Source organism: Vicugna pacos, chromosome X, assembly GCF_048564905.1.
Source record: "Vicugna pacos chromosome X, VicPac4, whole genome shotgun sequence".
Classification (NCBI taxonomy): Eukaryota; Metazoa; Chordata; class Mammalia; order Artiodactyla; family Camelidae; genus Vicugna; species Vicugna pacos.
In genome coordinates, this window is record NC_133023.1 from 46,369,144 (window position 1) to 46,382,137 (window position 12,994).

Consider the following 12,994-nt stretch of genomic DNA (forward strand, 5'->3'; position numbering starts at 1 on the left):
ATGGCATTGCTCCGAAAATCCCAAACAACGCTGACTGACACACCAAAGCTGCATCGTCTGGGCTTTCCTCCAGTCGAGCCACAGTCCTGCCCTCCCTCAGCCTCAGTCTGCACCTCTCAAGATGAGCTCATCCACATGCAAGGCTGTGAACACCAGCTAAGAATGACGACTCTCAACGTGCATCTGTAGTCTGGCTCCTTCACCTGAGCCCCAGGCACATAGACCCGAGTGTCACTTTGAAGTCATAACTCAGATGACAAATGGCATCTTAAAAATGCCTCATGTCCACCATTTACTCTACAATTTGACTCCTGGCAGGAAACTCTTGGGCCCCCATTTTAGTAACAGCCCCAGCACCCACCTAGATGTTTGAAGTCACATTCAATTTCCCCTGTTCCCTCACTCCAGCCCTGCCCTGGAATTGGTCCTATCATTTCAGTCACTAAGCCCATCTCAAGTCTGGTTCTGCAGGGACCATGGCCGGAACCCCACAAGCTCATAGCATGGTGCAGTGAGTCACAGTCCTCCGAAGGGTGCTCCCTGGAGGGGAAGGCATCTCCTGGCATGGGTCACCTCAGAAGGCACTGGACTCTCACACAGGAGGCCCAGGAGAAAGGACTCAAGGCTATCCCATGGTCTCAACTTTGAAGGGCCCAAGGTCTCGGGGAGCTCCTGGTTAGCAGACACACCTGCCAGTGAGCAGGTGAGGATGGAGGAACCCAGACAAGGCTGTTTTCACTCCGACCCTTGGGCTCTTGTGAGCCAAGGGAGAGGCCCTGTGTCCAGGACACAGCCCAGCCGTCACAGATCCCAGCCTGCATTTGCCAACCCAGACAGCCTATACTCCTTCTACTTGCCACACTTACTTCTATTCTGTTCCCCACCCAGAATGTGATGGACTCTTTCAGTAAAGTCTGGCCTATCTCAAGCGAGACCATGTCAGTGAAAGAGGAAGTGACCACATTTGGACCAGAGCATGAGAGGAGAAACAAGTCCTCATGGCCAGCATGACGGTGGTGGCCAAACCCTTGCCCCGGGTGAGATGAACCAGGTTGGGGGTGAGAATTCAAGGTCCTAGGTCGGACAAAGCATCTCCCTTCACGGCTGACTGGGGTGTTGGTGTTTCACTACCACAAACTAACGACATGGCCATCAGTGGTTGAAGTCAGCTGCAACAGACACAGAGTCAGCTATTTACTGCCAACATGGTTTAAAAGTAAAGGCTGGTGCAGGGAGGCCTGCACAGCTGCTGAGGCAAACCACAGACCCGGCTCTGAATGCCCAGTTGCTGAAGCAGAGATGAAGCTACAGTCCCCTTTAGCGGTCCTTGTGTCCACCAGATCCAAGTGAGCCAGCTACTTAGGAGAAGGCCATGTTGTCTTGATACTCAGAAAAACCAGCCTCGTAAAGGGAACAAAAGAGTGGCGTGGATTTTAGACCCGATTCTGCCCCTTTATTTAGGCAAAGTAAAGTAAATGGCATAGGGAAGGCAAAAGCAAAAGAAAACTGCTTCCTCCAACAGCACCCCCTATGGGCTGCTCACCCTCCCAGCTGGCCACGTCCTCCCCGGTGACCTCCGGCCGAAAAGCGCCATCAAGCACATCACACAGCGACGGCCAGGAACCGCGTGTCAAGCACATTTGTGTAAAAGCCAGAATCAAGCAAGGTGCTGCAGACTTTGACTTTCCAAGTGAAAATACCGCATGAAAAACATCCCTCAGAAGCCACCTAAATCAATTCGCATCTCGCTTCCTCAAAACAAACAAACAAGCAAAATTAATAAGGGCTCATTTGTCACCAATATAAAGAGGACCAAACAGGCTCCTCCAAGCAAGGATCTTAAAAGGTATCAAACACCAGTGGGTGATGTGCTAACAAAGAAAAAATTCCAAAATATTAGAAAATAAAAAGATGACTAGGATAATACATGGATCAAAGCAGCTGTTAAGTTTTTGCTTTTTAAAGCGATGGAGGCAGCACAGAGGGAAATCTAGGTATTTCCAATGCAGGGTGTGCACAGCCCACTTTTTCAGACCCAACAACCTACTCACAGGGCAGTGCGAGAGAAAAAGGAAAAGAGGAACAAGCAAAAATTAGAAATACAGAAGAACAAAAATAACTTTGACAGCATGAATATAAGAATTTATATGAGTGTGATGAGGCCAGAAATGCAGGGACAGTAAGACCCATTCTCACCTCCTGCTCCAGGGAAGCCAGGGGCCTTAGGGGAGCGACACTGCTGTGGGGACCCCAGCGTAGTCAGCGCCCCAAACCAAAACTCCACCTACATGCACCTGGACAGCTTTTGAGCTACAAAACTTGGTCGTGTTTCAGGCTAGATTTTTTTTATCACTCCCACCAAGAGTATCAGGAGAGAATTAGGCTCTGCTCCTGCAACAAAGCATTCTTTTAAAAGTTAGGTTACTATGGAATAAAAGCAATAATGGTGTACAAGTGATGGGAGGAGAACGTGTTTGACCCGAGCTCACTGGCTGCATTATCTCACTGACGTTCAGATGCTGGCTGAGCGCTTCTGGTACCAGAACAGACAGACCCACCAGGAGGGAGGTTTAATGCGCTGCTATATTTTGATGCTGAGAACCATGCCTGGTACACGAGGTTCTGGGTAAAGAAAGGTGACAGTGTCAACCACTATGCATCAAGCACACTGCCCTGAAACTAGCTACTCCACCAAATCCCGAGGACAGACTTCAAACGGCAAAAACAAGCTGGCATTCTTCGGTGGGTCCGCAGACTCAGAGCCAAGCAGTTGCTGAGCAAAAATGTCACCAGTGTCTCCTATGACAAAAGAGGAGACACTGGCCGGGGGGCTGAAGCAGGGCTCCAGGCTTCCACCGCTCACCCACCAGTCTGTCCAGAAGGTGGTCCCTGCTGACGCTGCAGCGCTGTGCACACGTGCAGCCCCACTTTAGTGCATCACCAATGTGCCTCTCTTGCTAACGCCTTGGGGCTCAGCAGGAGGTGACAGGTGAGGTGAACAGAGTCAGCCTGGGAGTGTCCTGGTGCTGGCAGCTGTGCCCTCAACAGTGCCCAGGCCCTGAAACCTGACGTCTCATCTCCAAGGAGCAGAAGGGGGGCTCAGGTGTGTAGATCACAGAGCCCTACGAGTACAAGTACAGATCATGGCCACGACATGCCTCACCCTTTCCTTAAGCCATAGAGGCATGTCTGGGGAGGAACTGAAAATTCATTCAGAGCCTGCCAGGCACCACATGCAGGTGGGACTCGGGTCCTCTCTGCTTCTCACTCGCAGGGCTGGCCGGGACTTTCTTTTTGTCAATTCTCTGGTGTCTTCTCCTCCAACTTACCAAAACCCAGAAAGTATGGTCTGACTTTAGATAAGTCCAAGAATTATGGAGCCCTGACTCCACAGCGGGCCCGGTAGCATGCGCCAGGCCCACCAACCATCACCTGTGAGGCCACCATGGGTGCTCTCCAGCGTGGTGAGAGCAGACTCAGGCCCCGAGGCCCGAGGCCGGGGGACACAGCTTCCCTCACTCTCCCCAGCAAAGGGGGACCACCTCTCGGCAAAGGCATCTCACTCTCTTCTGCCTGAGGGACGGCACGATGGCCACACAGAGAAGTAGAGCAGAGGGCGGCGGAGGGGGGCAGATGGCCCAGAAGACTCGTCGACAATTCTGGGGCAAAGTGGGGCCGCTGACCTAATCACAGGGACAAAGTGAGGACGAACCTTTCCATGCTCTGTCCCATACTCCGTGACACGTCTTTCCCTGTGTAAGGAGCTCCTTCAGAAATCCCTGGCAGTGTTTCTGATGTCCTAACCTGGCATAGTGGCTGTCAGGAAGGAAGAACAGCCTGGGAGGCAGGAGACACATGCTCCACCCCCAGCTCAGCTAGCACCTCGTTCTGTTGCGTCTAAGGATTCAGCCCCTCACCTATACATCAAAGGGACGAGACAGTCCCAGGATAGGCTGTTCAACAGGAATGAAATGAGAGTCACACAAAGAAAGTTTTCCAGTTGCCACTTTTAAAAAAGTAGAAAAATAAATACTTGAAACTGATTTTAAGATCAGATCTTATTTAATCTAGTATGTAAATTACTATCATTTTGACATGTAGTAAATATAGAAAGTATCAAGGTAGTTTACATTCATTTTTCTAGACAAGTCTCAGCGTCTGATGTGCATTTGACCTCCAGCACATATCAGCTCAGACCAGCCTCCTCCCCAGTGCTCCCAGCCTCTTTGGCTGTGGCTACCCTATTGGACAGCAACTCCAGGGGTCCCACCAGGGGTCCTGGCTGGAAAGGTGGAGTAAGTGTCCAAACTACCCCTAAATGGATCTCTCTGAACCAAAGATGAATTCATTTTTAAAAGTCTGAAAACCAGCAGGCTGCATCTCCCTCCCCCTTTGACTGCAAGACAGCTCCCCTTCTTGCTGATCTCTTTCTGGATGTAGGAAAGCAACCCGGGCACACAGCCAGGGTGGCCAGGACTCCACGTAGGCTTACCTGCTGTCTGTGTTCAGTCCCACCAAGTGCCTCGTCTCAAATGGGATGCAGAGGAGGGGGATCTTGTCCCCAAACTTGTTGGTGGCCCTGTCCAGGTGCTCCGATTCGAGCACAATGAAGAGATACTCGATGAAGTCCTCAATCCTTTTCTCCACTGCCCCACAGTCCACGTAGCTGGGATAGAAGGCCACATCAGTGTGCAGCTGCTCGGTGAGCTCACCCTACAGCATGAAGATGAAGAGCCGTGTGTCGTACAGCATGGTGCCACACAGCTCCTCTGCACAGGGAGCTCCTCGATCTGCAGCCAGTCCTTGGCCAAACGGTCAGTGATGGTGACGAAGCCCATGACCCTGTGGTGGGTCTGGAAGTCTCCCCACTCATTCTTGGGTGGGTAATGGTGCCTGTAGCAGATACAGAGCATCTGCTGTGAGCCACACAGCCTGACCTGGCTCACTGAGGAGATCTGCTTGTAGATGCATAAGAGATTCTCCTCCGAGATGATCCCCACGTGCTGGACCACCATGGGGAGATTCTGGTGGTCCTCAGCACACTTCACATAGTCAGTGGTGCTCATGTTGCAGGCCCTGCCAAGAGGGGAGAGGAGACTGACGTACACACTGTGCTGTGGGCTGTGGGCCCCTCTGGGATGCGGTGACCTGTGTTTACCAGCCAGAAGACAGGGGAAGCCCAAGTAAACCTGGGGTTATAGTCTGTCCTCAGAGTCTGCACATGGCTACTATAGCTAGGATCACATTTTCCTGCTCTTGGTTGAGGCTTCCAGCCCTTGGAGAAAAGGTTAATTTCTTGATTTCTGTTTCCAACACCTAGCCAGGCCCTGATGCAAAGTTAGTGCTCAAAAATGCTGAATAAAGGAATGAACAAAGAAACTGCTTCCCCACCCCTCAGCAGAATATAATGAAAAGAACCACAGTGAGATCGAAAGATCTGGATTTCAACTCCAATTTACTTGAACTCCTAAGCTGTAAAATGATGGGTAAAAAAACTAGCCCCAGGGAGGAAGGTATAGTTCAGTGGTAGAGCATATACTTAGCATGCACGAGGTCCTGGGTTCAATCCTAAGTACCTCCATTAAAAAAATGAAACAAAAAAATCAACTTAATTACCCCACAAAAAAAATTAATTAAAAATTTAAAAAAATACCTTGCAATTAACACAAAGTTGTAAACTTGACTATACTTCAATTTTAAAAAAACCTTGCCTTACAAGAATATATCTAGATCAAGGAAGATTGCAAATGCAAAATGCCTAGGGTTCCACCTGCATAAAAAGGGGGGACTGTACACATTTACTATCCCTCCTTTATGAGCTGTATTTCCTTTGGGGGTTTTATAACCTTTCAGAGTTAATTTTCACAGATAAAAAAAGAAAACATTACCTGATTCTCAGTACTGCTGAAGAATTAGATAACCCTATGAAAGCATCTGACCCACAGAGGTTACTCAATAAATGTTTGTTGAATGAATGAATAAAGAGGCAAGTGAATGCTGCTCCCTGCCACAGACCATCATAATGGTACTGCCTGGAAATCCCAAGCCTACATTCCACCCGACTCTACAATAACAATGTGGGTGATCTGGGCAGGTCTATGTGCTTCTCTAAACCCCAGTTTAATCACGAATAGAAATGAGGGTAATACCACAAATCTCAAAGGGTTAGTGAGTCAATAATGAATTGTACCCAAAACTTGCAAGATGGAACCATTAAGAAAAATTGGGCAAAGGGTCCATAGGCCCTCTCCATATTAGCTCTTACAACTGGATGGGAACCTTCATTACATCTCAAAATAAAAAGTCTAACTTTTTAAAGAGTCTATTGAGATTAAATGAGCTCAGTGTCTTAAATAAGGAACACACAGTACAAATAGGACAATGCCCAGCCCATGAGATACACTCAGTAAATATTCCCACAGAACCCACTGGTCCCTCCAACTTCAGAGCACGAGGATGGGTCCTCGTGGCCAGAGGCCACTGCACCTGAAGCTAACAAAGCTACTGGTCCCCACTTCCAAGAATCCCTGCCACGGCCCTGGGTCTAATTTTGTATTTGTAACTTTGTTTTCTTTATCTTAAATAGGAACCCCCAATTGCATAGCCTTCAGGTCACCAAAACAAAACCTGACCACAGAAATCATGACAGCAGCCCCCACCCAGTTAAACAATAAAATGAAAAGCCATTACCACAAGACCTCTGTGTACTTCTAATGGGGAATTTCACCCTGGATTGAGAGGAAGAGAACTGGGGAGGAGGGGGCAATCTACGGCATGCAGATCCTGGGGCCACCTGTCCCATGATGTATTTTAGACTCAACCCTCACCCTCCAGGAACTTCAAAATACACACAGACAGAGGGCTATGGACATTTTTTTTTTTTAGAAATCCCTGACTTCCTAACAGGTCTTGTTTCTACCAAGATACAAATGGCTTATGTGTATAATGTTTCACAGAAATCCTAAAATATTATCACCCCAACTTGACACATGAAGAAACTGAGTGAAAGAAGTTTATCACATTGTGTAAGATTAGTGAGAGGCCACATCAGAGCCGTATTTAAACCCAAGCTGCTGCTCCAGTGCTCACACTAGAAATTGTGACGTATTGCCCCTCTCCTGCCCTCTCCCTGCAATAAATCTCTGAAGTCTTTTCTGTGCCACCTGGAATCAAAATCACATCAATTTTTCACAAAGAGCTATGTCTCCCCTTGGAGCATGTTTCAAAATCTGAAGGGTTGGGATTAGGAGAGATTTGGGTTTTCTGTTTCTCAAAACGAGACATGGGTTTAAAAGAAACTGAAATGCAATTATCTAGTCTAAACCCTCATTTGCAGAGAAGGAAATGGAGGTTCAGAAGAGATGAGGAAAGGGCCTTATTAACAAATATTGCCTTAGCACAGCACCAAGCCAGCCCTGGGCACTGCTGGGGGGAGGATCTGGTAGGCCCAGGAGAATGAGTGTTAGAAAAGGAAAGAGAAGAAGCATACAAGGCCCTATCTATACCACCATAACATGAAGTTTCATCAAATTATCCAATATGTGCAGCCAACATTAAGGTAGGCTAAACAGGTTATAGAAACCTGGAAGTCTCAACCATAGTGGAAATTCCAACATTTACTGTTTTTTCCCAGTTCAAGCATGAGCTCAGTGGGCGCTCTGTGCCAGGCACTACACAAGGCCCGGAGTTCTCCCAAAAACAGATCTCTATTAACACAAGTGCAAACCACATACAGGCCCACCAGAAGAAAAACGCCCACAGATAAGATGGAATTAATGAAACTGAAAGCAGCCAACCAGCGTATATTACTAGCAAAAAATGTGCTGCTAGAAATAGACTCATGGACACAGAAAGCAGGCAGGAAAGGGGGCAGGGATAGATTAGGAGTTTGGGATTAACAGATACACATAAACAAATATAAAATAAATGACAAGGACCTACTGTATAGCACAGGGAACTATATTCAATTTCTTATATTGAGTTGTACTAAAAACAATCTGAAAAATATACATGTACACATGCATATATATAACTAAATCTCTGCTGTACACCTGAAACTCACATTGTAAATTGACTACACTTTAATACAAAATAAGAATTTAAAAATAAATAAATAAATAAAAATAAAAGCAATGCCATAAAAAAAAATAAAAGAACCCTGTAATTCCCTTAGCTGTAGGTGGTGGAGAACACTGGTTGTAAGCACCAAGTCCACTGGATCACTCCAGCACTGGCTGTCACTCTTTCTGATCATCAGGGAGTCACTTGGCTTCACTGAGGTTAATTTTCTCTTTTGTGAAAGGCTACAGTTGCAACTAACCATGTATAGAATCTCATTCACAGACCCAACAATTAGTGAGGACTTCCCAGGACCAGGCTCTGGACAGATGAAAAGATAGGTTCCCAGATACATTCATGGGTAGAAAAAGTTTATGCCATAGAGTCACTAATTCTTCCTGTTTTGATATATAGATTAAATGCAATTCTGATTAGAATTCCTACCAGATTTTTTATGGAATGTAACAAGTTAATTTATGGTCAGGAACAGCCAAGAAACTTCTTTAGAACCACCACTGGGGAGGGGTGGATAGGTCATTCATTTCCACCGTTCTTTCTGAAGTGATGAAAACATTCAGGAATAATAATGGTTGCACTATGGTGAATATACTAAAAGCTGATGAATTGTACCATTTAAATGGGTGGACTTCACAGTGTGTGAACAATATTGCAATAAGGATGTTCTATGAAAAAATATTTCTTGACAACCATTTTTCCTTCTATACTAGTAGTCTGCCCCACAATTTAAGAAAAACAAAAAACCAAAACCAAACAAAAATTTGCCAGATCTTTAGGACTGCAATGTTCCTGGGTCTCCAATGCCTCTGGTGGCGCTGTTTCTGTTAACACATACAAGTTGAGCTGGACTAGTTAAGGACTATATCTTTTTAAAATTGATGGTCACATGTTTCACCCTGGGAGGGGGGACGATGGAGAATGTCACAGCCTCATGCACTCAGCTTTTTTTTTTTTTTTTGAGTAGAGAAAGTTTTTATTGCGGGGCCAAGCAAAGAGAAAAGTGGCTAGTGCTCAAAAACCCTGAAATTTCTGATGGTTTTTGGGGTGAATATTTTTTCTTTCTTTTTTTTTTTAAACTAGGGTGAAGTTTTTAATAGGCAAAATGAGGCTTGAGGGCTTCCAGGTGTGTGACTTTCTTCTGACTAGGGGATGGTAGATAATAGGGTTGTGTTCCAGGAATCTCATGCTCAGCCTGAACTTAGCATCCTCCACCTGGGTGGGGGCCTTAGTTCCTGCAGAACTCAAATATATTAATTATAGCCCTGCCCCTAATCTTCAGCTCATTTTTAAGTGAATCAAGCCCTGCTTTCAACATTGTAATCCTTCTCGCTATGAAAACATGTGACATCAACAAGCACCCGCATCCTAACACCTGAAAAAGTGTTAAAGGTACTTACCTGGGGCAGAAACACTGAGGGAGGAGAAAGAAACACACTCTGCGCTGACGCTCTATTTTCTCAAGGTTTTTGCAAGAGAAGCTTGGCTTTATAGCTGAAGGCTCTCAGCCCAGGGAACAGCGCCCACGCCGCTGAGCTGGACCTCGGGGAGCAGGAAAAGGAGAGGAGGGAAGTCCCAGGGTCCCGGGGCAGGGAAAGCGGCGGGAGGCGCGGGCTGCAGCCCCGCTTGGAGGCCAGTTCCAGACACAGCCCCCGCCCCCGCCCGGGTCTGCAGACCCCGCCAGCCCGGGACACAGCCGGCCCAGGTGTGGGGTCTGCAGCCTAGGAAAGGAAGCCCTGGAGGAGAGGACTCGCGGCAGGAGAAGGGAAGGGAATGCCGGCCATGGACGTAGGGGAACCCGGCTGGGGCGAGAGGCAGTAGGTATGGGCCGCAGCGGGGACGGGGGTGGCCGGACCCCCGGCAGGTGAGCGCCCGGCCCTGGACAGGTGTGGACGGCGCGCCAGGGCAGGTGGCGCGGGCAGAGAGGGCTGGCGGGAGCCCCTCAGCTGGACACGCGCTGACTCGCGCCCTCATGGGCTGTGACACACAGACTCCCTTCTCCGGAGCCCCCCACCTTGCACTTACACAGCTGGAGGCCCCGGCCGGGGGCAGGAGCCAACGACCCGGCGGGTAACGGAGCCGAGCAGCCTCTGGGGCCGATCCCCAGCTTGGAGCTGGAGCTTCGGACCTGCGGTCCAGCCGGCCCCGACCCTGTGCCTGCGCAGGAGGGCCAGACCCGCTCTGAGTTCTGCGAAAGACTGGGGAATCGAGAGAGGGAGAAGATGGGAGGGGAGGAGAAGAGGGGAAAAGTGAAGGGAGAGAGATAGACGGAAGGAGGAGCAGGGAGAAGGGAGGAATCTGGAGGGAGAAGGGGGAGAGGAGTAGCAGAGATGGAAAGAAAAAGCTTTACCTTCAGGGTCACCCTCAAGGAGGCTCCAGTCCTGCCTCTGTGCCCCTCTCTGTCCCCTCAAGGCCCACAGCCCAAATTTCACCTCCCTACTCCAGCCCTCCAGCCTAGGCCCCTGCAGAACCCCTACAGGGATCACACCCATTGCTCCCATGAGGAGCTGGGTTTCCTGTCGCTCCCGGAACCAAGCACCCACAGGCGTTGTCACTTGGAATTACCTTGGGAAGAGTATAAATTCCCCTCTTACAGGCTGGGAAACTGAGGCAGGCATGATCTCTGCCTTAGCTGCACTGTCCCAGGTTGTTGGGCTGGCGGGGAGCAGCAAGTACAAGGTCAGAACCCTAGATGGATTAGACTACCTGAATGTTGGTGCAGAGTCCCCATCCCTCCTGGGTAAGCCACTCCCCACCCCAGAGGAACCATTAAGGGCTCACAGTAGGTCCCTGGATGTGGGAGAGCTGTCCTCAGCTCCAGTGCCCAGCTTGCTATGTAGATAGGAGTGTTCTCGAGTCTAAACTCATTCTCCTCAATGCAGGACAGGCCAATAAATCAGGAGACCAGGTGTTGGGGTATGGAATTGCAAGTTTCTCTAAACCTAGATGGCAAACTAATGTCCTGGAAAACCATCTCCCCAAGTCAGAATTCAGGTTTCTTTCCTACTCGCTTGGTTGTTGCAAACTTCTTGGTGTAGGAATTCTTTGCTGTTAGACTCCCTTGTTCTTGAAGCTATCTGCCTGGGTCAAATCCCTGTAAACCTCCAACAAAACAAATGTTATTTTCTATTCTGCAACTTGTTATCTTTATATGAATGGAAAAATGTTAATATCCTTAAAGGTCAGAGCCTTCAGAAAAGGCTCTCCTGTATATTTCAGGCTCTAGGAAACATTGTTTTACAGAAGGTGCAGAACCAGCAAGACTAAGAATAGGAAACAGAGCACAGGGTTAAAGTCAAAGGAACAGATCTAATATGGAATCAGATTTGTTCTTTTCTATTACCCGGGAAGAAGCCACTTGAGGATTTAAATCCCTTTAGGTTAAAAATAAGTAAAACTTTAAAGGAATTTGCATACATAAGTGGGAATGTGCATAGCACATTTGGAAAAGCACACAAAGGATTGTAAACAGTGGCATCTCCAGGGAGGGCTGAAAGAACAGAGGATGAGGGAAAACTTCTTTCATTTGTGTATTTTTGTGCTGTTTGAATTTTTTTGTTTTTTTTTTTACCACATGCATGTATTTCTTTTTAAATTTAAAAAAAAAAGGTATAATGGAGGGAAGTAGTAAGTAGCTCAGCAAATACAGCAGCCGTGGAAACACTGAGCCGTCACTTTTGCTTTAAGCCCGGAAGCATTTATTGACTCTCTCCTATGTGCCCAGTTCTGTTTTATGACTTCATTAATTACGTATATTTTCTATAAAATAATAACATGCTACCCCTCACCCCTGCCCAGGGCTGGTGGAAAACCAAATGAGTTTTTATTGAATCATTTCCCAAGGAATAGAAAGGAGTTATAAACAGAATACATCTTCAGGGCAAACCAGGTGGAATGGGTTTCCAGCAGGCCAGACAGCTAGGAAGGGTTTTCAACAGAAATGCCCAGAGGCTGAGAGAGAAAGCTTCTAGGACCCCAAAAAAAGCTGCCCAAAGTGGTTTCTCCATGGCACTATTGTAATAGGAAAGAACAAATCTGACTCCATATTACATCTGTTCCTTTGACATTGATCCTGTGCCCTGTTTTCTAGGCTTAGTCTTGTTTGTTCTGCACCTTTTATGAAACAATGTTGCCTAGAGCCTGAAATAGACAGGAGAGTCTAATCTCAAGGCTCTGACCTTTAAGGATATTAACACTTTTCCATTCATATAAAGATAACAAGTTGCAAAATAGAAAATAACATTTGTTTTGTTGGAGATTTACAGGAATGTGACCCAGGTGGATAGCTGCAAGAACAAAGGATTTTAACAGCAAAGAACTCCTACACCAAAAAGTTTGCAACAACCAAGCATAACCCCTTCCCCTTTTTAATATAAAAGGAGCCTGAATTCTGACTTGGGGAAGATGGTTCTCCAGGACAATTAGTCAGCCATCTCCTCAGTCTGCTACCTTTCCAATTAAAGTCACTATTTCTTGCCCCAAAACCTGGTCTCCCAATATATTGGTCTGTCCTGCAGTGAGCAGAACATACATACATTGAAGGTATCCATTTGGTATATTAAATGACCTGCTTCCGCTAGTCTTTCTTCCTGACATTTTCTTCTCTTGACCACTCCTGCTATGTTTATGAAAAATCTTTCAGTCTGCTCATGCGGGCACATTTCCATCTCTAGCAACTACCCTTCCAGGTAAGAACTGATGCCACAAAGGCAACCAAAATTGCTAAGAGATATTACACGGTCAGAAAAGAGCAGAAGTGGGTACTTGCTGATGTTCAGGAGCAGGCTGTGACACATGACAAGAAGTCATAAGCGTGGATAGTTAGCTGGGCACAAAAGGAGAGGCTTCTAAGCCTCCATGAGGGACTTGGTGGATAGAAAGAATTTCCAGACTGTAGATCTGATCCCACCACAAGCTTCCT

General features: G+C 47.3%; 1 pseudogene; it reads right to left on the reverse strand.

Moving 5' to 3' along the window:
* Positions 1–12,994, reverse strand: part of LOC102525361 (trafficking protein particle complex subunit 9-like) — a 73,425-nt pseudogene that overhangs the window by 50,062 nt on the left and 10,369 nt on the right.